Source organism: Mirounga angustirostris, unplaced genomic scaffold, assembly GCF_029215605.1.
Source record: "Mirounga angustirostris isolate CCGP_5_RB_7025 unplaced genomic scaffold, mMirAng1.0.hap1 SCAF_13, whole genome shotgun sequence".
In the NCBI taxonomy this organism is placed as follows: domain Eukaryota; kingdom Metazoa; phylum Chordata; class Mammalia; order Carnivora; family Phocidae; genus Mirounga; species Mirounga angustirostris.
The window spans coordinates 8103476-8127766 of record NW_026991721.1 but is presented as its reverse complement, the minus strand read 5'-3'; the positions used below and the strand labels follow the sequence as shown (position 1 = coordinate 8127766).

The following is a 24291-nucleotide window of genomic DNA, read 5'->3' as shown; positions in this document are numbered from 1 at the left end:
ATAGCATCCCTTGTAGGTAGGGACGTGGGGAGGAATAAGGGAGGTGACGTAGATAAAGCTCTGGGGCTAATGAAAATGGGCTCCTCTCGGGAGCCCCCATCAGAGAGGTGGCCTGGGTGCCCCTGCCAGTCCCCACAGCCCCTGCCCCCACCAGATGGTGAAGTGGCCTTGTCTGCCAGAGCAGCCTCCTTCCTTTGCTCCCCTCCCCCAGAGCAGTGGGGGGCATGCATTTGGAGATGGGTCTGGCTGGGAGCCCCCAGGGCTGGGGAATGAAGGGCTGGTCACCCTGCCACAGGCCCCCAGGCAGGGCCAGCGGGAAGCTTCCCTTGTTTATTTGCTGTTTTATGGAGGGATAAGGTACAGGGTCAGCCACATGGACAGCTTGGGGAATTTTACTTACTGGTCTTACGCCCTGTGACCACCTCCCGCTCAGAGGACAGAACATTTCTGTGTGGCCCCAGACCTTCCTTCCCCCAGCTTTCTACTCTCAAGCCAAGCCCGTCCCTCCCCCTCCGTCCTCCCCTGTGGACCCCACGGCCCTCAGGATGAAGTCCAGGCCCCCTTCCCATGTGACCCCAGCTGACAGCACCCCCCCTGCCCACCGCCCTCCCCCAGGACCTGCACAAAGCCAGCTTTCTCTCCACCTGCTGACTGCCCCTCATGCTTTAGGAATCAGATTGTATACGTTCAATGCACATTTAGGGAAGAGAGGGAGATCCTGCCCATAGTCCAGGTGACAGCACTGAGGGGGCTGTGACATGTCCAGGTCCCCAGGCAGCAAAGGATCCTGGGTAGGACTTGCAACCTCCCCCCTCCCCGCCCTGTGACTTCTGCAGCCCGTGGGAGGGACAGCGGCAGGAAGGAGCCTGCCAACCCTTCCCTGACCCTGCAGGGTCTGACGCCATCCACTCTCCTCCGTGGCAGGGGCACAAAGAGGCAGGCCAGGGAAGCCTTTTCCACATAGAGGCTGTCCCCTGTTCCTGTCCTCCCACCCCCATCTCCTGGCTGGAACACGTCGGGTCCTAATGCAGGGTGCCTGGCTCACCCCAGATCCCTTCCTCACCCTTCAGGACCCCTGGGCCCTGCTGTCGGTCCACCTTCCTGTGCCACCTTTACCCACGTGGCAGCCACTCCACCACCTTCTGGGGTGGCTGCCACAGTGATCTACATCCCCCCAAATGCATATTTATCCTCCACTAGCAGCACGCAATTAACATTCCCACCAGTAAACGATGCAGGGCCATATTTCACTCGCACCCAAATGTGGACCACAAAGGTATTAACATAAATGATGGTGCAGTTAAGTGAGACCGAGATTTGCGGGCTTGGCAGAAGTGCACCTGCACAGGGCTTGTGGGCTAGGAAACCCACTCAGCCTGCCCTCCTGTCTCTTTGGGGCCCCCCCGCCCATCTCCATGCCCAGAGCTGGGCCCTCTGCAAGGCCCCCAGGGACACAGAAGGGGAATCAGCTTGCTGCTGTCCCCTTCCCAGATGGGGGATGCTGCTTGTGCTGCTTGGGAAGGGAATATGGGGGCAGATTAGGGTGGGAGAGTTGCCACTTCACGGAGCTCACTACCGAGGCCTTCCAGCCCCCCCCACAACCTACGCCCTTGTTCTCCCCAGGGCTCCCGCTTAGGGCAACAGGGAAGGGCCTAGGCCAAGGGAGGGGCCCCTGGGGTGTGTCTGGCTCCCACCCAGCAGGTTGTGTTCTTGGGAACTAGGACAGGCAGGGTCAAGCTGGGCAGCCCCCCACCCCCACCCCTTGCTGGAGCTTAGGCTGGGAGGCGGGGACCCAGGTCCCAGGTGGCCAGGTGCTGCCACGGATGCCCCGAGGTGACAGCAGCTGGTGGGATGGACACGGTGTCAAGCCAGCCTGGATGTGGATAGCTGGAGGCTGGAGGGGAAGCGGGAGGCCTGGCCGAGCAAGGCCTTCTCTGCATTGTGGTGACCCACTGACCACTTTCCTTGAGCTGTTCTGGAAGCCAAGAGAGGGCAGGCAAGGGCGGATGAAGGCTTAGCTCCTCCTTTCTGGTGCGAGGGAATGGTGGGAGAAGGCCGGTTCGAGTGGGCAGGGGAGTCCAGGCCTCCTCGGCTGCTAGCAGGGGGGCCTGGGAGGGTCCTGCCTGGTCACCCGCCCAGCGTGACTACACGGGGAGGTCTGCTGTTCGCCATGGCCCCGTCACCGCCTGCCTCTCCGGGCCTCCTCCTCTGCTCCTCCCATGGGCACCTGGGCCCCCCGTGAATTGCCTGCCCCCACCCTAGGGTCCCAGGGACTCTGTTACTCAGAAAGTGCTCGGCAAAAATAAAGTCAAGCCCCCTGGGGAACTCCTCCAAGGTGAGTCGATAAAAGTTGCTGCCTCCTCTGGGGAGGGACCAGGCCAATGCCCTGGGGAGTTGTAGCCAGGAGATGGAAGGGCATCAAGAGGCTCCGCAGGCAGGCAAGGCTGGGGAGGGAGGGGCAGCAAGGACTGGGGGCAGATAGGACAGGCCCAGCCTCCACTCTGCCCCTCCAAAGCAGAGAGACCTCGGATGTGGCTGCTCTGGGAGCTGCAGATTCCTTGCCCGTGGAAGAGAGGCTCCTTGTAGGAAGGAATGTCAGCCTGAGCCGAAAAGACAGCCTTCCCTTCCCCTGCTCACCCAGGCCAACGTAAGTTTTCAGCTGTGGGGCTGTGGGACGTCTTAGTCCCTATGCTCCCAGCTCAGGGACTCCTCCCACCCCGGATGCCTCAGCACAGCCTTCAGCTTCCAACTGGCTCCTGGCACCTCCGTGCCAGCCCCGTGGCCTCCATACCCCTCCGCAGGGCCCAGCACTGTGTCCCATGCCATGGGACGCCCGTGAGGGGCTGCACACCGTCTGCCTGGTAACACCACCATCTCTTGTCCCTGTGGCTTCAGGCCTTCCAGCCCTTAACCTTTCTGAGTCTCAGTTGCCTTGTCTGTGAAATGGGGACAATATGCTTCCTCGGAGGGTCATTAAGAGTATGAAATGAGTCTGTGTGGACAGTAAGAGACTGAACATGAGTCCATTGCACGCAGTAGGGCCCCCATGGGTGGAAGCGGCCATTCTGACCAGAGTGTCTTTACAAAGTCACGGGCGGTGTCAGGGAAACCAGCAAGGGAGGGTGAGGCTGGCCCCACCTGGTGGGGAGCTGTCCCAGAGAGTCACCCAGAAAGAGAGGGGAATGCAGCCAGGGGACCCAGGCTCCCTCCCTCTGGGCCGCTGGGGCTCCCCGTGGCCGGACGCAGCCAGAAGCTAGGGTGCGGGAGTCCGCAGGTGACCAGCAGGCTCCTGGCCCCACAGCAGGCTGGGGGATGATATGAAGGGACAGCAAGCACAGCCTTTTGAAGTCCCGCAGACCTCCGAACAAGACGACGGTGGGTGGGTGACGGTGAAGGGGGTGGCCTTTCCTGTCGGCTGAGAGCACCCATGGACTCTAGGTCAGAAAGAGCAGGGCGCCGCCTTGACTCTGCTGTTTACCAGCTGTGAGACCGGGGTGGCTGAATGTCCGGGTGCCCAGGGTTTGTGCCGAAACCAGGAAGGTCCCAGGCAAACCAGGGCCTGCGGCGACCTCCATCTCTGGGCCTCAGTCTCCCCATCTATAACGTGGAAAGGAACCCTCGAGCTGGTGGAGTGGGACCAGGATTCGACACAGGAGAGGTCCTGGGAAAAATCAAATGGGACCCAACAGGGCCCATGGGGAGAGCGTGCGGGTCTCCAGCCCTTGCCTGTCCTGGGGAAATGGATCCGAGGGTGTTTTTCCATCCAGGGGCCTAATAGTCAGCAGTAATTCACCGTCGCGTTTCCCGGTGGGTAGGAAAGCCACAAATGAGTAAATTCAGGCAGCAGGGCACAATTATTGAGCTCAGTGCTTTATTTCCCCATCTCGTCTCCAGCCCCAGCCGGCATCGGGTCGATAATAATTTATGTCGCAGCCCCCGCAGCAAAGGGGAGGTGGCCAAAATGTGGTTACGTGTGCTCAGGAGTCCCCCTCCCTGTACCAGCTGCGCGCTCACAGGTGGCTGTGAGGGCCGGGGGTGGGGGCTGGGGAGGAGGGGGACGAGGAGGCTGTGGGCAGGCGCCACCAGAGGGGAGGCGCTCTGTAACCTCAGGCCTGGTCCCTGACCACCGATCAGGCCCACATTCTGTGGCAGGGGTGTCGTGAGACTAAAATGGGGCCGGGAGAAGCAGTGGGTCTCTCCCCAACACGGTTCGGGGTTTGTCCTGCACCCAAGTTCCCAGGGAAAACCTAATGGGGGGGCGGGGGGTGGAGTGAATGGGGACCGGTCCAGCGGTGGCCTTGGCCAGAGTCTCATCCAATGGAAGTAGAAAGTGAAGCAGAGTAGTATCTCACGGAGGCAGGGCCTGGGCTCTGACTCTGAGCCAGTCAGGGGTCTGTGTCGGGGACCCTGCCGGGAGGGGGAGTGCATGGGGGTGGGGCAGCCGAAGCCACCCGCAGCCGACACTCGCAGTGCCCAGCGGAGGGGATGCAGGGTGCCCCGTGGTCTCCACGAAGAGCCTCCAGCCTGCAGGGCATTTGGCAGCATTTAGCCTGCTGCGGAAGAAGCAGGGCTATGATTCGGAGTTCATAATTTACGTGGCTGATTTCATCATGTTTCATGTTCTGTCATGTTTCCTGCCGTTACAATTTCATTCTTCCCTCTGGGGACATTAGGACATGAAAGTAGGATGCTGCGAGGGAGGCGGCACCAAGCTTCCCGTCCCAGGGCCGGGCTGGTGTGGGGGCCAAGGGCCCGGGGCAGGTGGGGGAGGCAGCTTTACCGAGTGCGCTTGTCTCGCGGGTGACAGTAACGACAGCTGACTTACATAGGTGCGCGGAGTGCTGGGCTGGTCCTATGTGCTGCCTGCAGTCCTCACCACAGGCCTCTGAGGGTGCTTCCCTCACTACCCCACCTCGGGGATACGGAACTGATGCCCGGAGATCTCACACGCGGGACCCCAGTAACACAGGGGCTGGAGCTGCCTGAGGGGCCCGACAACCCCCTTCTGACTCCAGGCTGCTGACCACCTAGTCCTCCGGTAACAGCCCTCCTAACCCTAGTGCCCTAGGGCGGCCGCTGAGCCCCAGCACGGTGGAGGGTTCGTGCAAGGTCACCCAGCGCTGAAGCACTGTCCCTGTCCCTGCTGTCCAGCCCCTCTTCCCTGTGCCACATGGCCTCTGGCCTCTCTCTCAGACCGAGCCCGCTCTGGGCACTCCCATGTTGCTCCTGCCTCTCCAGCCCGCTCTCTGACCCCCGCTGACCCCAGCCACACCTGGGGAGGCCTCAGGCTCCATCTTCCGACAGGAGCTGGGCAGAAACCTAACTTGCAGACAGTGGACGGGGAGAGGTGGCCTGGCTGCCCACTCTTAATTAAAGGGGCTCCCTCCTGAGGGCCAGGGCCGATAGCATGGCCTGGTGTGTTCAAAAGGCCTGCCTGGGCCCCTTCTCGGCTCCCTACTCACCAGAAAGTGGGACCACCCCCCTCCTTGGCCTATATGAGGGGCAGGGGATGGTCCGGGGCTGGCTGGTGTGGTTGAGCAGGGCCAGCCCGTCCCTGGCCCTCGTCGGGGGTCTTGTGACCATCCGGGGTGGCTGGTGGCAGGACACATCCTCAAGGCCAGTCGCCTGGGGAAGCTCTGAACAAGCTCTGAGGAGGGCTCCAACTTCCATCCACCGAAGCCTCCCCTTTTCTTGCCTTTTCTTTCCGCCTGGCTTTTAAAAAAAATTAAACACGGATGGTTTCATCTTGGGAGAATTAGTATTCCAGGCAGGGCTGGGGGAATGTGATTAGAATGTCAAGGCCGGAGCCACAGAGCTGCAAGGGAAAGGAAGAGGGGCTGTGCCTGGCGGGGGGCCTGGGTGGGGGCTGAGGGCTCCGACCTGCCCAGGGGGCACGGTGGGCCTTCCAGGAGCTGGCTGCTTCTAGCCCGCCTCGACGCCCTTATCATGGGGACGGCTGAGGCTGAGCATGGCCAGTGGCGCCGGCAGCGGGTCCAGGATTAGAGGAGGAAGAAATACAGGGGTGGCTCAGGGCAGGGACTGTCTGGCCAGGCTATGTGGCCCCAGCCCGGCTCCTCTACCCCATCCATTCCCCCCTCTCATTCGGCTCTCATATGCTGAATTTGTGTGCGCCTACTGCATGCCAGGCACTGAGCTAGGTGCTGGGAGGCCAAGGGCAGGGACACACTTGTCCTCAGCCACTGCATGTCCCCACCACAGACCACTACCTGGGACACAGCAGGTGCTCACCAAAGACTAGTTCAATGGACATTTGAGGCGTCTCCCAAAGCATGCTTTGAAGAACACGTGAATCTTGGGAGGTTACCAGGTATCTGCTGGAACAGAGTTAAATTGGTATCTTTGCAGCGGGACTTCTCAGAGCCTTTAACATGTTCATGGGGAGCACCTGGGTGGCTCAGTCGGTTGAGTGTCCGATTGTTGGTTTCAGCTCCTGATCTCGGGATCGTGGGATCGAGTCCTGAGGTGCGCTCTGTGCTCAATGCAGAGTCTGCTTCCTCCTTCTCCCTCTCCCTCTCCCTCTGCCCCTCCCCCAGCTTGCATCCGCATGCACGAGCGCTTGCTCGCTCTCTCTCAAATAAGTAAATTAGAAAAAAATAAATGACATGCTCATGGCCCTGTGAACCTGGGGAGGGCACACAGCCTGCAGCCTCCACCGGTGTGAGCACAGCCCACTAGTCCCTGGTCGCCCAGGAAATGCTGGTGTGGACACAGAGGACGGGCATGGAGCCGAGACAAGAGTGGGTTTGCATCCGGGCTCCATGATGGACCCACTGTGTGACCGGGCGGGCTTTGGAATATTTCTGTTTCCTCAGGTGGAAAATCTAAATGGTCATAACAGGACCTGCGGGTTCAGTGAGAGGGTGTATGAATGCTGCCTGCCTCGGACCTAATACAGGCTTTGCATCATCCACACGAAGCACTTAGCTCAGTGTGCCCGGGGCCATCCGCAGATCTCCGTCACGTTAGCCCAGCCATTGTCACTGCTGCTGACATGGTCTGTACCCTTAAGAGCTCACAGCCGAAGGGGGGAAGACAATTAGAATCCAGGGTGCACCGTGTGAGGGCCAGGGCAGGGGGAGCCCCGTGGAGGATGGACGCTGAGCAGGGGTCAGTCAGAGGGGTGACAGCGTTGGTTGCAGAAGCAGGCCTCAGGGTGGCCAGGCCCTGCCGGACGTGTTCATCCCCATCCAGCCCCCCTGCCCTTTCAGGGGTCTTCCAGCCTGGGCCTGGCGCCTCCTCTCAGCGGTGGTCTGGGCCACCTTTGGGCATCTCTGTTACCAATTTCTTCCTTAGTGGAATCCCTCCCAGTACATCCTTCCTGGTCCTTCTATTTTTTTTTTTTTTTAAGATTTTATTTATTTATTTGAGAGAGAGAGAATGAGAGAGAGAGAGCACATGAGAGGGGGCAGGGTCAGAGGGAGAAGCAGACTCCCCACTGAGCAGGGAGCCCGACATGGGACTCGATCCAGGGACTCCAGGATCATGGCCTGAGCCGAAGGCAGTCGCTTAACCAACTGAGCCACCCAGGCGCCCTTTCCTGGTCCTTCTAGATCCTGGTCCTCCCAGAACAGTCTGGTCTTACTTCTTTGGGTCAGCTGTCCAGAAAGCCAAGGACAGGAGAGTGCTGTCTTCCTCAAACAGCCCCTCAGTCCCTGCCCCCAGACCCTCCGGGCCCCGTTTCCCCCCCCGGGCCTCTGCCCTGCAGCGTGACTGTGCCTGTTGTGGGGCCCAGCACCGAACAGGGCTCCTGTTTGGTCTGATGGGGGCAGAAGCAGGGAGGGAGCAGGGTGGACATGACTACCACCTTTAACGCAGCCCGTCCAGACCCAGGAGCTGCGCCCCTCCGTGTCTGCTCCAGTCAGCCACCTTGTTCTGCAGACACAGAGAAGGCCAGGCTGATAGAGAGCAGGGTGCCAGGGGAGCTGGAGAAGCCAGGGACTTCCTGAAGGAGGGGACACTTGTCAGCCTGAACTGAAAGACAGGCTCCCAAATGAAAACCTCTTGAGTCACCCAGTCTGCCCCCATCTGACCGCAAGGGACCTGGCAGAGCTGTTTGGTTACTAACATCATGGAGCTGACTCCAGAAGCTGAACGTGCAGGTGCAGAAGGAAGGATCATTTATTTCTAGGAAGCTGGGGAGGCTGACCCCAGAGGCCAGAGGCCAGAGGCTTGGCAATGCTGGACCGCCAGCTCCTCGTCTACTGGGATTCAGAAAGTCGCCCACCCCTCTCATGACCACGGCATTCTTGGCTGCCCCTGGGGCCCCAGGGGAGTGGGGCCCAAGTGCCTCCCCCAGGGTACACCCAGGTCAGGGGCCTGGGAATGACTTTAGCCCAATGGCCCCTGACCTGGGCCTGCTTCCTGCGCAGTGAGGGCCTGTGTTTTGGTGGCCACAGGTCAGGGCAGCCCCCAGGCCTGCAGCTGCCGGGCAAGGCCAGGCCCCACAGGCTCCAGGAGCAAAGGGGCCAGGGGCCTCCTTAGCCACAACTTCAAAGAGCCTCGTTATTACCAAAGTGCACCTCGAACCCTTTTCCTTCCTCCTTTTCTCCTTAAGGCAGGCTCCCAAATGAAAAGGAAAGGATACAATAAGCAGCAATGAGGAAGCCTCGGAGGAAAGCGAGGCGTCTGTCGAGGCAGAGAAGGAGCACCAGCCCACCCTCGCGGGGCGCCTGAGCTGTGGGCTCCCTTTCTTCCTTTTTTTTAAATGGTCTCTTTTTTCCCTTCCTCCTTATTCAGCGGGTCTCTCAGACTGTGCTTTAAGTCCTTTTGAAGTGTTACAACCATTTTCTCCTCTTTCAATTAACAAGAAAAGGAAGCTAATAGCTTTCTGAGCCACTCGCTGTAAATATTAACCAAGTCTGGCCGCGCGGCTGGGGCGCGCAGTGTTGCTCTCGGCCGGAGAGCGTGTTTACGGGAAGGAGGGGAGGGGTGGGAGATTTCCAACACGGAGATGAAAATCCCTTGGCACGGACTTCCGTGGTTCAGGGAAACGGGAAAGCCGGGGGAGCCAGGAGAAAGGGCGCCTATCCCTGGGGGCTGGAGGCTGGTACTGCCGGCAGGAGGGAAGTGGAGACTTCTGGAAGAAAAGGCAGCTTTGGCCAGCTGCACCCAGGTACCTTGGACGGCCCAAGTGCATGGCCTGGAATCTCTAGCTTGTGGCTTTCAGTGTGGTCAGTGCTGGAGGTCTTCACGGGACTGACATTTTTATTTAAGATTTTATTTATTCATTTGAGAGAGAGAGCGCGAGCTTGTGGCACAAGCAAGCAGGGAGGGGCAGAGGTAGAGGCAGAAGCAGGGAGCCCAACATGGGGCTCGATCCCAGGATCCCAAGATCATGACCCGAGCCGAAGGCGGACGCCCAACTGACTGAGCCAGCCCGGCGCCCCTGGAGGACCGGCATTTGAACACAGCGGCCGGAGAGTGAGGCTACAGCCCCTACCATATGGCGTAGAGCTCCCGAAGGAATCTGAGACTGGGGGAGTGGGCTGAGGGAAGTAGGGGGCAGAGGAGGGGAGCTGCAACCCCTTGAGCAGAGCCTGGGTTCTGAAAGCTCCAGGGCCTTCTCCCCTCTTCTCCCCTCCACCACCAGAGGCCCCACGCCTGCCAGACACACGCGCAAAATGCTTCCAACCGGTGCTCCAGAGCGCCCGCACATCGGCCACGTAGGACCCGTCTCAGAGCCAGAGCGGCCAGGCCCCATGTGAGAGCACAGAGGCATGGGTGGCCGGGGGTGGGGGAAACCAGGTCTCCTGCCTCCAGACTCCACTGCCCACCTCAGCCAAGGGCCCAGGTGTGGGGAATGCATAGCCCCTGTTCTGCTAACAAAAGCGGACCCATTTCCCGAGAAAGGTCTGGCCTTTGCTGGCAGTACCAAGCTCATCATCCCTGGGATCCGCCGGGGCTGGGTACAGACCTGTGTGTGTGGGAGCTGAGTTACAACAAGGCCTGCGGGGTAGGGCCAGGCCAGCAGGCAGCCAGTGGGCAGGGTGCAAAGAGCCTCAAGCAGGCCTGGGCCTCCATTCCTGTCCCCTGTTGTGTGCGGGCAGGCGCCAGCCACTGTGCCTTTCCCTGTGGCAGAGGGGCAGGCCTGTGGAGGGTGATGTGCTCCCACCCCTCCTCCGCCCTGCTTAAGCCTCCCCCTCCAGAGGCTGAGAGCAGCCATCCCGAGCCCACTGAGCCTAGCTGCCTGAGACTGGCCCTGCCCCCCACCCACCCTTGCAGCTCACCTGGGCATGGGGGTTCCTCCTGCCACCCGCCCCTGCTCGGAGGAGACTTCCAAGGCGCATGAGCACTCCAGGTGCAGGAGGCCCCGTTCGATGCCTGCCTGCTCTTCTGTCTCACTGCCGCTGAGGGACGAGAGTACCCGCACGGCAGTCTTTTCAGGTCCCCCACTGCTCGGCTGCACTGTGGGGGCCTGGTAGAGCCAGGCCTCCAGACCACCCAGATGGGGGGGCGGGGGGGTGCGGCCAGGCCCAGTGGGGCAGGCAGACAGCTAGCAGGTGCCAAGAGTCTGGGCCAGTTTGGTCCCTGGGCTGCTCCGCCAGCCCAGCACCAGGACACAGGAGTGAATTCTAGGCCGCCTCTGGCCATAGCTGCCCTTGCTCCCCAGATCCTGGCTTCAGCCCACACACGGGGAGGGAGAGAGGGAGGGAGAGTAGGACATCCCATGGAGGAAGTCCCACGTCTTCTCTCCGAGAAGCTGTCCCAGAAGAGCAGCCCCCTGGACCCCAGAGCTGCTGGCTTCTCTGCTCTGGGCACTGCCTGCCCCCCGACCGGCCTCACCCCCCTTCCCCAGGGGTCTGTCTGCGAGGGTGGGTGCTGGCAGCGGTCCAGGCCTGCTGGCCAGGCAGCAAGGGCTCCTGCAGCTGTCCACAGACTGGCTTCCATTCCCGCACCCACACCCATCCGCCAAAGTCTGGGTTTTGTCAGGAAGCGGTTTAATTAGCAGAGTGGAGGCTTGGGGTTCGCGCCGCGTATGCAGGCTCTCTCGCCTCCGCCTCTTCTCACCTGCTATGGGGTGCCATGCTGCAGTGCCAAGCCTGGGGGCCAGAGTGAGTGAGAAGGGGGCAGGGTGGGGCCGTCTCTCAGTGCAGAGGGCGGAGCTGGAGCCTCCAAACACGCCCCCTGCAGAGGCCTTCTGCTGTCCCCGCCCGGGCACGCAGATGCACCCCGCCCCTCGCCCCGGCTCAGGCAGGCTCCGAGCCCCACAACAGGCTGGCTGTGCATGGTGCTGCTCCAGTCCAGCACCCTCTAGCAAGGAGCAGAAGGGGGCAGGAACCCACTCAGCCTCCAGGCCTGTCTTCAGGGAGACTGCCTAGCCAGCCCCTTCCCCTGAACCCCACTGTTCCCTACTCCCAGCCCAGGCCCCCACCCCTGCTCCTGGGGACACTGTCCCAGCTTCTCACTGGGTCCCTCTTTCACCCAGCACCTTCCAGCTCTCCACGAAGGTCCCGCCATGCCTCACCCTGCCTGAGTACATTCCCTGACTCCCCATTACCCTCGGTATGAAGGCCAGGCCCCTCAGCAGAAGATTCAAAACTCCCCCGCAGGCCAGAATCCCATCTCCCTCTTCAGCTCAGATCACTGCCTTCCACTAACTCAGAGCTTTGGGACACCAGCCTTCTCACCAGCCCTCCCACTCTGAGCCTTTGCATATGCTGTTCCCTTGCCCCAAAGTGCCCTTCCTGCCCCACCCCCTACTGTGAAGTCTCTGTTACAGGAGCAGTCCATACTCCCAAGTGGAAAAGCTCTCTCCCAAATGGACAAGCTCTCCCTGCCCCGTGGCCCCGGCCCCCAGCCCTCTGCCCCCTAGAGAGAGGGACACAGCAGTGACAGCTCCCAGGTCCATGCGGCCACAAGAGAGGAGTGACCCACACGCTGTGGTCACTATGCGGGGAGAGGAACAGGCCCTGTGGATGGCCATCCTGGTGGGAGGAAGTCAGCGGCCGCAGAACAAACTCTGGGTTTGAGTCACAAAGAGCCTTTTCATGTATACAGGTCGGATACAGATGCTGACCTCAGCCTGGAAGTCCCGAATAAAAGAAAACCCTGTGTCTCCTAGCTTGCACCAGCTTTGACCTGCTTGCGATGATCTAAACTCTGCCCTCTGTGCCACAGGGCACCTCTGCCCAGGAAAGGGGGAGGCAGGTGGTTTGTTCATTTAAAATGCCACTCGACCTAAGTCACCAGCCATAAAGCCCACCTGGGTTTCCAGCAGCACATACCAGGCGTCTGATTAATGATACACACATAATAATCCATCCCTAAGAGCCATAGGTTGAAATGGAGCAGGAGGGCTAATTGCTAATATAGGAATTAGTATCAGTGAGAACAGATCCTCAGGGCAGCTGGGAACTGCGAAGCTGGAGAGTGTTTCCACTTCGCGGCAGGTGGGGGGAGCCCTGAGGTCCAAAGGTGTGGCCAGGGCCCTAGAAGACAGGATAGGGAGGTGGTTGGGGGAGACCCAGCCACACCTGCCCCCGTCTAGCTTGCCACTGAGTTCACATGTGACTATCACGACATGGGAGTCTGGGGAACCCCAGAACCACAGCACAGTGTTACCTCCCCATGAGGCTCTCCATGATCCACCCTCCCAGGCTGGGCAAGGCGGGCTTTTTGCTCCCATAGGGCCCAGTGTGGGTCTCACACCGTGGCCCTCTGCAAACCAATGGCCTCCCCACTGGACTTCGAGCTCCTGGAGGACAGGGGCTCCTCTTTGGATCCCAATGTCTTGTATGGTGCCAGGAGCATGACTGGACGCAGTACATATTTGCTGGATGGAGGGAGAGAGGGAGGGAAGGGTGGACGGATGGACGGACGGATGGAGAGACAGAGAGAGGAACAGACAGAAAGATGGACAGGTGGATGGATAGAAGATGGAGGGAGGGAGCAGTGACAGATGCATGGATGGATGGATGGATGGAAAGATGGACAGACGGATGGAAAGAGACAGGTAGATGGACAGAATGATGGAGAGATGGGGAGAGGGAGGGATTGATGCACGGATGGATGGATGGACAGATGCATGATGGGTGAATGGACAGAGAGATGGATGAATAGAGAGATATGTAGATGATGGATAGATGGATGGATGATTGCACGAGAGGGCCTCAGGAAAACCCAGTTCCCTTGGGGCAGTGGGCCCAGGGGCCACTGTGGGTTTGGTTGATGGCGTCTTTCTGTTATACTGAGACTCCATTTCATGCAGAGAGAGGGGGACTGGGCCAGGGTTCAAGGCCCTGGCTGTCATGCAGGTTGTGCAAGCTTGGACACGTGCCCCCTTTTCAGTGCCATGGTCCTCTCTGCCCTAACAGCTGTACTGGGTTGTCCCCAGGCTCAAGGGAGATGGCAAAGCAGAAATGACCTGGAAAAGGCAAAGGTGCATTGTCCCCCTGCAGACGGTATCTCTGTATGGGCAGATCCGGCCAAAGTGGAATGGTGTAGACACGTGGGATCGTGCACTTGGCTCTCTTTCCCCCTTTCAGATTTCTTTTAATACAGTTATGATGTTATTATTTATAACAAAAAGTAAAACTGTAAGCATCTCAAGTACTTACAAATGGAAGCTTTTATTATGTTGACCCCAAAAATGGTTCATTTGGCGGAGCAGAGACCTGGAGCCTATGGAAGCAGGGAAGGCCGTGGCAAGGGGTGGTGGGCAGAGAATGTCCTGTAGGGGGCGTACCTACGAGCTGGCCAAAGTGGCTTGACGGGGGCGCGGGGGGCTCCCGTAGCTGAACCCTTGGACTGAACAGATTCATTTTATCCTAGCTCCGTTTGACCACATAGAAGGTCCGCATGCCGCACTCACTTTGCATTGTGTGGCCTCGGCCTTCTCGATCCAATCGCACACCCACTGGGGACGGTAGATGTTTGCCAGGAGGGCACATTTACATATTTATTCCTGGGCCTTGTTTGGTTCGGTGAGTACAGGTGACTACTAACAGTCATCAGGATGCACCCACACGTGGGAAGAGCTCCCACCTCCCAGGCACGGCCAGCAGGCCCACCCCAGGATGGACGAAGTCAGACGGCCCCACCAAGAGCCTTGCTCAGACCCCAATTTTCTAAATGAGAAAGGAGAGTGGGGAGGTCACCGGGTGCATTTATGAAGCATCTACCGTGTGCAAGGCACTAAGCCAGGTACTGGGGGATCTGCCTCAGACAAGCAGAGATAATCCCTTCCTTGAAGCAGGGAGACAACTCCTTTCAGGACACTACAGGTTTGTGTGACCAGGCCCCCCAAGGAGGAGGGCGACCCGATGTTGCAGGAGCGGGGGCAGTGGGGGGGAAGGGCCTGGAGCGAGCCCGCTCGGGCATTCTGGGGCTGTGCTTTGTGGGGCTCTCGAGGCTGGTAGGAGGACTGGGAAAAGGGGCCAGTGCTGGTAGGATGAAGCCGCCCTCCTCGATTCATAACTTCAAAAGCAGTTCTTAGGCCGTTTCTCTCTGTCGCGGGGGATCAGCAGCCATGGCCGGCTGGAGCCTCTGGGCTCCGAGGACACTGCCACCATCCTCTTGAAATACGGAGGCCCCGCCACCTCCACTCCCACCCCCAGCAGTACAAAAACAATTTCCTCGCCCTGGCCAGGGAGGCAGATGACCTCATTGGACTGTTTCCATCTCTCGCTTTCATAGAGAAATTACAATTTATAATTGGATGAAATCACGCGGGGGTAATAGCAGTAAGAACTCGCGCCACAGCCCGGCAGTCACCCCTTGTCAGGCACTGTCCTCGCCTCCCCTCCTACCCAACACCCCCCTCCACCCTTGGAGGGGCCCCACCCCTCCTACCTACTGGCACCCTGGGTATATAGCAGGCCCTGGCCACGCAGGATCCATGGGGCTTGCTGCGTCTTGTACCCCCTTCCTTCTGGGGAGGCTTGTCCCAAGGACCACCCCCCCCGCCACGTATCCTGTCACCCCATCAGCCTCCGCCGGCACTCCACGCTCGTCACCCGTGTGCCCCTGCCAGGCTGGGCGTCCAGTGTGTAGCGCACTCTGCCCCAGTCTGGGCTCTAGGCTTATGAAAACACGCACCCCTAAAGATCCTTGTTTTTATTTGTAACAACCCCAGACAGCAAGCATTTCTCAAATCAGCCACCTTCGGCCCGACAAAGGAGAGTACCCAGATGCAGCTGAGCCCATCTGGATCCGATTTCAAACCAGAGCTAACACTCTCAGATGTGTAATAAAAGCCCTTTTCCAAAGAGGGGCTCCTGCAGGGGGAATACGGACACCGGGGCATCGTAGGGCTTCAGCACGCCACGCTAATGAGAGGTGGTGAGAGGCGATCGGAGGGCTGGGGGTTTGTTTTGGAATCTGAGGACCAGCCAGCCCTGCCCCCCAGCTCTCTGTGGAAGGGGAGGATGGCCTTCGAGCACACCAGAGGCGTGGAGCCCTGACCCTGGCCTAGGAAGTGGGGCGGTTGCAGGAGGGAGGCCAGAGACTCTGAGACCCAACTTCCCCGCTTCCCTGCTGCTCCTGCTTCCCACGGTGAAAGGCAGTGCTGCTTCTGGAAGCCGAGGCCGCGGTGGCCCAGTTGGATCCTTTGAATGACATTTCGCAAGAGGAGCAGGTGCTGGGGGAAAGCGGAGCCAGCCAGCGCTGGGCCGGGCAGGGAGCCCCTGTGCGACCAGGAGCCCTCAGAACTTTGCTTCTCTTTCCGGTCCTTCCATCCCCAGCTAAATGAAACCGGGGAGCTTTGAGGAGGGTGCTCTGCATGGCCCCCTGTTTGTTGTCTGGATTTGAGAAGAGAAGGGAGATGATAGGGAGTCATCCCCGCCCCCTCCCGGCTCACTGGAGAACAGTGTTCAAGAACGAGGGTTCCAGGGGGATGGGAGGAGAGGGGGCCCACAGCCCAGGCCACCCGTCCCTGTGTGGCTCCTAATTTCCCCGGGCTTAATCACTTGTATTGTTCTTTGGCAGGTGAGGAGGCAGGGAGTGGGTGAGCAGGACTCCTTTTTGGACAGACAAGACCAGAGGGTGAAGCAGGAATAACTCGCCCCTCCCCCCCACCTCCCCAGCAAGAAAACCTTCTCGACAAACAGGAGAAGCCAAGCAGGACTGAGCGCCGCCGGCCCCTCCCAACATCTTTCCAAAGAGAGGCATGTGGGGCCTGACAGCTCAGCGGCGCATGTCAGCAGCTCCAGCCCCGTGGTGAACATCTGAACTCCTCAGCGGGGTAATGGACCCCCTCCCTCCCCCTGGAGACACAGCCTGAGTGGCAGGAATACCGAGTCTTTGGAGAGTGGCTCCCTCTCAGCTCTGTCACGCAAGACCGCTCTCTGCACCGGAGCCCATTCTGCCAAGTGACTTAAAGGGATTTAAAAAAAAAAAAAAAAAAAAAAACTTGAAGAAAAGGGGGTAAAAGCCACGCAGAAGCCTTTCAGAGGAGGTGGCGGCCAACAGACAAAAGGGCAAAAGTTGGAAGAGGACAGCGAGAGGCCACCTTGGCAGGATGGACACCAGGCTCTAGGGCATGCCTGGGGAGGAGGGGCCCAGAACACCGTCGGGCAGCACACGGGAGTCCCGGGGCTGCAGGGGGTGCCTCTGCAGGCCCCTCATGCACGCCCCTCACTCCGGGGGGAGAGGCCAGCAGCGCCTGGAGCCTGTGGGACAGAGCATGCTACTCCAGCCCTGCAGCCAAGTCTGAGCACGAGGAGCCCCGCAGAGCAGAGCACAGGGGTCCTGCCCGCTCCCCGGGGTGCCCCTAGCTCCACGCAACACCCCAGCTCTGTGGCCTGCACCTGCATGCCAGGGCCGCGGGATCGGAATGTGAGTGTGTCCAGGCCCACCTCAACCGGAAGCATCCAGAACAGAGACCCCAGCCAGACCCAGCAGGCTCCGGGGCTGCAGCTCAGGAGGTAAGGCAGTTGCAGAGGGGCTCTGGGTGGCCCAGGAAGGCCCAGTGGCTCCTCATGCCTGAGACAGCTGGGGCCTGCTCTCTTTCCAGCTGGGTTGCACTGGGGCATCACAGAGCTCCCCAGGTCTGCAGCTCTGCCCCCCCACCCCCCCACAGGCAGTCAGGCAACCAGCAGTTTCTGCTTGCCAAGGGAGAGGTCTTTTGCTACCTGGGGGCCGTGCTCTACCCCAGGGTGGATGGGACCAGGGTATAAGGCTTTTCTGGAGTAAACTGCTGCCCCACCATGGGGACCCTGCTGCTCCAGAGCAGGGGTCTTACTTTGAGCCCCTCTGAGTTCTGCCCAAAGGGGGCAGTCGTGAGGCCTTGGGGCAGGCAGGACCTTTGGTGACACTGGCCACTGCACCTGCTGCCCTCCCACGGGAGAGAGTCTCTCTGTCCAGGCCCGCCCCTGCCCTGGCCAGGAGGACCAAGGGTGGGGCTGAGCCAAAGCCACCACCCAAGACCTTGCGCCTGCTGGCCCTTGGGCATCACTGTTCTGGCTTCCAGTCCAGCCCCTCTGCTGGTGAGTGTGGCATGCTGGGGGCCCAGGGACGGGCAGTAAGTGTCCCAAGATCACACCGCAGGCCCAAGCGCCCCCTCGTCCTCACTCGAGCTGCGGAACTGCCAGGGCTGGGCAGGTGGAGAGCTGGGTCCTGCCTGGGGGGGCAGGGGGGGCCCCACTCTTCCCGGCTCCCCAGAGGCCAGGAGGGAGGGCTTGTGCCTCCCCAAACACAAATCCCAGGCAACTTCCAGCGGCGGTGCCCAGGGCAGGGCAGGGAAGCCCCAATTCATTACCAAGATGGAAAATGACACTTCTCTGCACACTTCCCCAGGAGAGGGGCTGATTTATGACTGCGCCAGGGCCCGGGACATTCGTCAGCGCGGCGCGACGTGCACGCCGTCTGCGGGGGCATTAATAGCCGTGTTATTAGCCACCGGCGTGAAAGATGCCCTGCGGATCGGCTATTTGCTGTTATTTATTATAAAGGCGTGCCAGCCCAGCAGCGGGGCCGACAGGCGTCACGATCGCAGGGAGCCCATGCTCGGCCCCTGCTCACCTGGCCTCCCCTCCCTCATCCCTACCACACATCCCCCAATGGCCCGTCATTTGTCCCTATTCACCTCCCAGCCCCTAGGAGGGGCTGGGGGGCAATTCCTGGGGCCCACGGCCGCTCCCCAGGCCTGCGCCCCTAATATTTATGGAGAACCTGCTCAGTGCAGGGCTCCGCCTCTGGTGAGCTGTGGAGCCTCCTTCCATCCCGAGGCAGAAAAGCAAAGAGAACCAAAGCAGAGGAGCCAGGCAGACATGAGCTGGTGCCCTGTCCCTCCTGTTGTGAGCAGTGTGACCCTGGGCACATCCCTTTCCCTCCCTAAACGTGCTCCCCTTTGTGCGCTGGGTGCGCAGGCCAGCTGGAGAGGAGAGGGGGTCACGGAGGACCCAGCACGCAGCGGGCCCCTCCCTGGCCAACTACTGCCACTAATGGGCCCCACCCCATCGGGCTGGAGGGGTCTACAGACCTGCAGGTGGGGGAGGCAGCCCCCACGAGTCCCTGTGTGAGTTAGACACTGTGCACCACCACCCTCTCTGTGCCAGTCCTCTGGGAAAGGGTTTGAGAGTTCAGTGCCAAGGCTGGAGCAGGTGGCCGGGGGGAGGGGTGCCCGTGGCTGCTGGGCCAATCCCTTCTGCTCTCTGGGCCTCACTTTTTCCTCCCCTGTGAAAGGCAGATAATCTCCAAGGCCCCGTGACTCCCCAATTCCGGAGTCCTGACGGTGGGGTCCACCCTCGTGCGTCCCTGCGGGCCATCTCTAGGAATGGGAGGCTGGCCTGGAGGTAGACCTGTGGTCGGGCAGTGCCAGGCCAGCCTCCCCGTGTCAGAGGAGACGAGAAGGGGGCAGCTGAGGGGGCAGGGAAGAGCACTGGACAGCAAGTCCAAGGCCTGGGTCTGTGTCCGGCCCCCCCACCACCGGTGGCATAATTCAGACCAGTCAGTCCCTCTTCCTCTCTGGGCCGTGGTGCTGAGGGTGCCTGGGTGGTTATCCCTCCCAGGCTGGGGCTAAAGGGGGGCCAGCCTCCCTCTTCTCTGCTACTGCCTGTTTCCAGGTTTCAGATTGGGGGGCCTGCCTTTTGGCGTCTTCATTCATTCATTCATTCACCAGATGCTTATGAGCACTCCCATGCCAGGCTCTCTGCTGGGCCAGTGAACGGAACAGAACATATCCTGGCTTAGGGGAGTTTACATTCTAGTGGGAATGGTTGGACAATCAACTCGGGATAAATAAAGAGGGGGGATTTCTCAAGGAGCAGGGCCTGTGTTGTGGGTGATGCTGCACAGCTCCCGGGGGGGCCCCACCGGGGGGCCCCACCCCCAGCCTGCTTCCGGCCAGCTCTCAGCCTTTGCTTCGTGATCAATAAACATCACCATCCCCCGTCTCTCCTGGTCACCCTACTCCTCTCTCTCTGCCCCTGGCTGCCCCCATCCTGCTGACTGCTGAGAGGCCACCAGCACTGACCCTACAAACCCCGGGGTCCCCTCCCCGCTACCCCCTCCCTTCCTTCTGCCCCCCCCAATGAAGGCCCTCAAGCCCCTCTTCTACCTTCTGAAACTCCCCTGCCCTCTCCTTTTTTTTTTCCTTCCCCAAAGGAATGAAGCCTCAGTCTAGGCAGGTTTACTAAAAAATGCACGCAGACAGACAGAAATATCAGGTGCAGGAATATCTCATTAAATAATGTGGGGAGAGAGGGAGAAACAAAATTACACGTGTCTCCTTTCATCCCCCCACCCCCTCCCGGCCCTGAATAGTTTAATATCGAACACTGTTATCAATATAATTAACCTCCTAAGACACAATTTTAAAGTCTCGTTTTTTAAAGGGATTTGCATTCTCTGAAGTTCAGGACATCCAGCCACCCGGCACCCGGCACCGCCCAGGCGGCCTACGCGGTGAGGTGAACTCGAGGTACATTTTTAGTGGATTTGCATACCTGTCTGCAATTACCACTAGTGAGAACCACTGATGCATAATGCATGCAACACAAAATTAGAAAAATAATTAACTTTAGGTTTTAAAAGAATCCCCTACCACCACCCTCCACCCCCGGCCCCGCTCCCCTTCTACTACAAGTTATCAATGGTACCAGTGGATGAGAGCTGGGGCAGAGTCGTGCAGGGCAGGCTCGGAAGGGCCTTGAGGGTCAGGGCAGCCGGCCCCCTGCCCGAAGGAGGTGACTCCGGTGGGCTTAGACTGGCCTGGGCCTGAACTAGGGCTTGGAAAAGGCCCACTCACCCAGAAGTCCCAGGGTCTCCCCCTGGGCCCGCGGTTCCCATCTGGACCTGCCCTGGAGCGCTGCCTACTGCTAAGATGGGCATGGTCCCCTGTTGTGTAGGGCACTCTGCATCAGGCCCTCTGCTCAGCTTGAAAACAGCCGTAGCTTATCCTCACACAAGGCCCAGGGAGGTGGATCATTTGTGGTCCCATCTTACTGAGGAAGGCCTGAGACCTGAGGCCACCCTCAGTAGGTGGAGCTGGGGACTGAGCCCAGGTAGGCCCTGGGGGGAGGGGGGCCCTCATTAATTTAAACAAAGGTCTGCTGAGGACTCATCACAGGTGTGCAGCGATCTAGCCTTGGTGAAGCTCCCGGCCTGGCAGGGGAGACCACGGCTCCTGGGGCCAGCATCTCCTGCTTTACCCCCTCAGGGCTGAGCAACTGCTTCTATCCCTAGCCTGCCCTATCTGTACACCTTGCTCCTACCTCGGGCCCTTCCGGGAAGGACCTGGGGGCCTGGCAAGGCTTAGGGCAAACACAATGAACTCCTGTTGTTGAAGAGATGGACCAGAGGGGGCATAGAAAAGGGGAGGGCGAGGGGCTCCCTGGCTCCATCGTTTCAGAAGCTCTGCCAAGACAGGTGGGCAGCCTGAGTGGGTCATAGGAGTACCTCGGGGTCCCTCGCCGGGACAAGGTGGAGCAGCTCTTCTTTCTAGAACCACCCAGTCCTGTGCTGGGCATTCTGCACAAACCCTCTCTTGTCGTCCTCCCAGGAGAGTGGGGTTCCCAGCAGCACGTTACAGATGAGGAAGCTGAGGCCCAGAGACGTGTCGCTGCAGGTCACACAGCTGGGGAGTAGTGAGGCCAGATTCAAACCTAGTTTTGTTGTCCCCTCCCTGATTCTAGTTCACACGCCTCCTTCTCGGAGTCAGCACCATCTGGAATTCTCTGATTCCTAAAGTGGGGGCTGAGACCATGCCTGGCACTTCGGGGGACCCAGCATCAGGACATCCCCACATGAGCTGCCCTCACTAACCAACAGGAAGGAAGGCCAGCGCTTGGGGGCGGGAAGAGGCCTGCCCTGCCTTCCCTCTCCCACCTGGGACCTCCAGCTCCTTCCAGAAACACGCTCAGCCCCCTGGTGTGCTCACATCTAACTGTGCCCTGAGAACCTGCAGCAGTACCATCTCCTGTCCAGCATGCTAGGGCCTGTGCTGGGCCTTCCGTCCTGCAGCTGCCCCCTGCGTGTTACCCTCCCTCCAGCCTCTCCCTCCCAAGGTGACCCCCCCCATGGAAGTCCCTGGGCCTCTGGCAGCCCCAGCGTAATGGGATTTGGGGAAGACACCAGGCCGGGAGTCTCCAACAGGGAAGCACCTCCATCCAGTTGGCAGATAAACATTTCCCACCAGTGAAGTGGGTCAGCTTTGCAGAGGGTCAGGGAAAGCTTCATGGAGGGGGCTCTATACACTGAGGTCTTGGGGAGGAGCAGAAACTGGCCAGGCAATGGCAGGAGCGGGGGAGGGTGTGCTGGTGTCCGAGGATCAGGAACAGCATGGAGCAAAGGCCCAGAGGGAGCAGCACAAGGGAGGTCAGGGCCTTCAGGAACCAGGGCTGGGCTGCAGCTGAGAGTTCCAGGGGGACCGAGGCGAGAGCTGAGCTGTGGGCTCCAGCCACTCACACCCCCCTCCCTGGGCCTGGACAGCTCCCCACGAGAAAGAGGCTGGTGCAGCCTGGGGTCACAACAGGAGGGCCCCACTGTAGGATCAGTGTGTCCACCATAGCTTGGGGCGTGGGGCTGAGGATGCACAAGTGAAGGAGGAGGGAGCCCAGCATCACAGCGATTGACAAGGAGTCCCTGTTGGGAGCCTGGACGTGGCAGAGGCAGGACTCGAACGCAAGTTTCTCTGTCTCGGAAGCTGGCAGGAGCTAGTGACTGAGGGAGAGCCCCAAGAATGATGCCCTGGGTCCCCCATTGGCGAATGGGGGTCTGTATCCATCCAGCTGGAGCCACCTCCCTGCTCCCTCCCCCAGCCCCCAGGGAAGGATCCTGCTGTCAGTCACGGAGGCGGCAGGTCATAACTCCCATCATGCTGAAGTCTGCAGAATCTGCACAAGTGACCCTGCAGAAGACGGGCGTTTACTGGGTTTAATTTGATGGCCACACAAACTGTCAAACACACAACAAAGGAATAAAAAGGCCACCTGGCACCCGGGCAATTAAAGGCTCCTCCAGGAAGGCATGCTTTCTTCCTCTCCACCCCCAGGCCCTGCCCTTCGCCGCAGCCTTGGGGAAGGGGCGGCAAGGGGAAGCTCAAGCAAAGATGGATGAGGCCCGCAGACAGGGGAAGGGAAAGGCCTTGGGTCTCGGCCTCCCAACTGCTTCTTGGTTATCCATCAGGCATCTCTGAAAGGTGCAATTTAGACACTGTTCTGGAGGCTGAGGGCTGTGGCCATGAGCTGAGCCGGCACTGGGGACTGATGTCTGTGCCAGAGAACGTGGGGGCTGGCCTTGGCTTTGGCCTTTACAAGGCTGCCCCCCTGCTCAGGGCACCGCCCAAACGGCCAAGCCCAGGGGCCACCTGCATCCCACGTGCCAGGTCTCAGCAGCTGACAGGTCAAAGAAGGTGTGTGTCCTCTGGCCAGATGCTGGCACCCTGGACAGCGGGACTCAGACCTGACCTCTGAGACCGGGGCAGGTGCACACCTGCCCTAGTCCTGCCTCTTTTCTCCTAAGCATCTTGAGACGGGATATGCAGGCTCCATAACCCTCGTGTGTATGTGATAGGCTGGCTCAGGTACAAACATGCATCTGTGGAGAGGGTTGGGCGAGACCTGGCTGGTTGGTCCCCCTTGTGCCTGGGTTTATCCCTGTCCTCTGAAGGCGGGCATGTCCCGGTCTATGTAGCAGGCCCGTTTTGAGCCTGTCCTCTTACAGAGTTCGGGCCATGGCCCTCCTCAGGCCTGGGTGTGATGAGAGGTGAGAGAATCAGTGGTCAGGTAAAGGCCAGGCAGCCTGGGATGCCCACGCTCCAGCCAGATTTTATGGGGTGACTCTCGCTGACACTAAGGGAAGGAGGGCTGACCAGCATGGTGTGGGGCTCTGCAGGTGGGGGTAAGAGGATGGGAGTGGGTCAGGGCACCTGGGTCAGGGAAACAAAGCTGATGGCTAAATCCGCCGAGAGCAAGCTCAAGTGCAGGATGCAAAGACCCACTCCAGGTCCCACAGGGACGGGGTGTGAGTGGGCTCAGGACCTAGAGCCTGGGCCGAGAGATGAGCTCAAGGAAGCAGCCAGGAATAAGCAGGCAGTGTCTTTAGCCCCTCAGGCCAGCGGGTGCTCACAGAAGGGGGTCTAAGCTGGCTTCAGGAGCCCAGAGTGTTGGGCAAGGTCTCAGCAGTCCCCCTTTCTCCTGGCTTTCCACAAGGCCTTGGCCCCTCTGGCTCCGTGCACAGGCCCCATGCACGTTTTCCCCTTTGCCGTCACTTGCTTCTAGCCAGCTTTCCTCCGCCAGCCCCTGAGCTGCCTTGGGTGCACCTCATGGATAAAGGTTCATGCCTCTTACAGGCCCCGAGCGAGGCTAGTGCGTTAACCATGGGCAAAGCCTGAGCTTGCTCCAGGAGGCCCTCGGGCTGCCGAGGCTGTCTGTCCAGAGGCCCCAATAAATGCAAATGGGGTATGAGTGTGTAGAGGGGAGTGACTGGAGGCATTCCTGCCTTGCGAAGCACCTTGGGTGGTCGCTGATGCTAAGCCACACCAGGCCTCCACAGCCCACGGTCCCTGCCCTTGAGTACCTAAGATCTAGTCGGGGACATTAAAACACTAACCACCCAACAGTGCAACCCACAGCCCACAAAGATGGGCATGAGATGGGGCACCACGAGCCTAGTGGCCAAGGTTCTGGCCTCCCCACCACTCCTCAAGTGTCTTGAGTGCATTAATGCCTCGGAGCCGCAGTTTTCTCTTCTGTTAAGTGGGAAGAAGAAGGGCATTGACGTCAGGTTTGCTAGAAGGGTTAAATGATTTAAATGCTCATGAAGCTCTAGGAGCATCATAGTGTGAGCTCTCCCACCAGAATGGGATCCCAAGTGGCTAGAACATGGGCTGGC

At 59.9% G+C, this 24291-nt stretch overlaps 2 protein-coding genes across 4 annotated transcripts in view; one reads left to right on the top strand and one right to left on the bottom strand.

Moving 5' to 3' along the window:
- MACROD1 (mono-ADP ribosylhydrolase 1) overlaps positions 1-24291 on the bottom strand; it is a 147935-nt gene that overhangs the window by 77723 nt on the left and 45921 nt on the right.
- The window catches only part of FLRT1 (fibronectin leucine rich transmembrane protein 1), a 73206-nt gene that overhangs the window by 44605 nt on the left and 4310 nt on the right, over positions 1-24291 (top strand). Inside the window, exon 2 of one of the 3 annotated variants that reach the window (XM_064576252.1) lies at positions 15946-16883. The exons of 1 other annotated variant lie outside the window; for it this stretch is intronic. The gene's annotated coding sequence lies outside the window, so the exon portion shown is untranslated. Of the gene's footprint in view, positions 1-15945; positions 16884-19517; positions 19880-24291 lie in introns of those variants that run through there. One more of the 3 variants, XM_064576253.1, reaches the window with a different exon arrangement.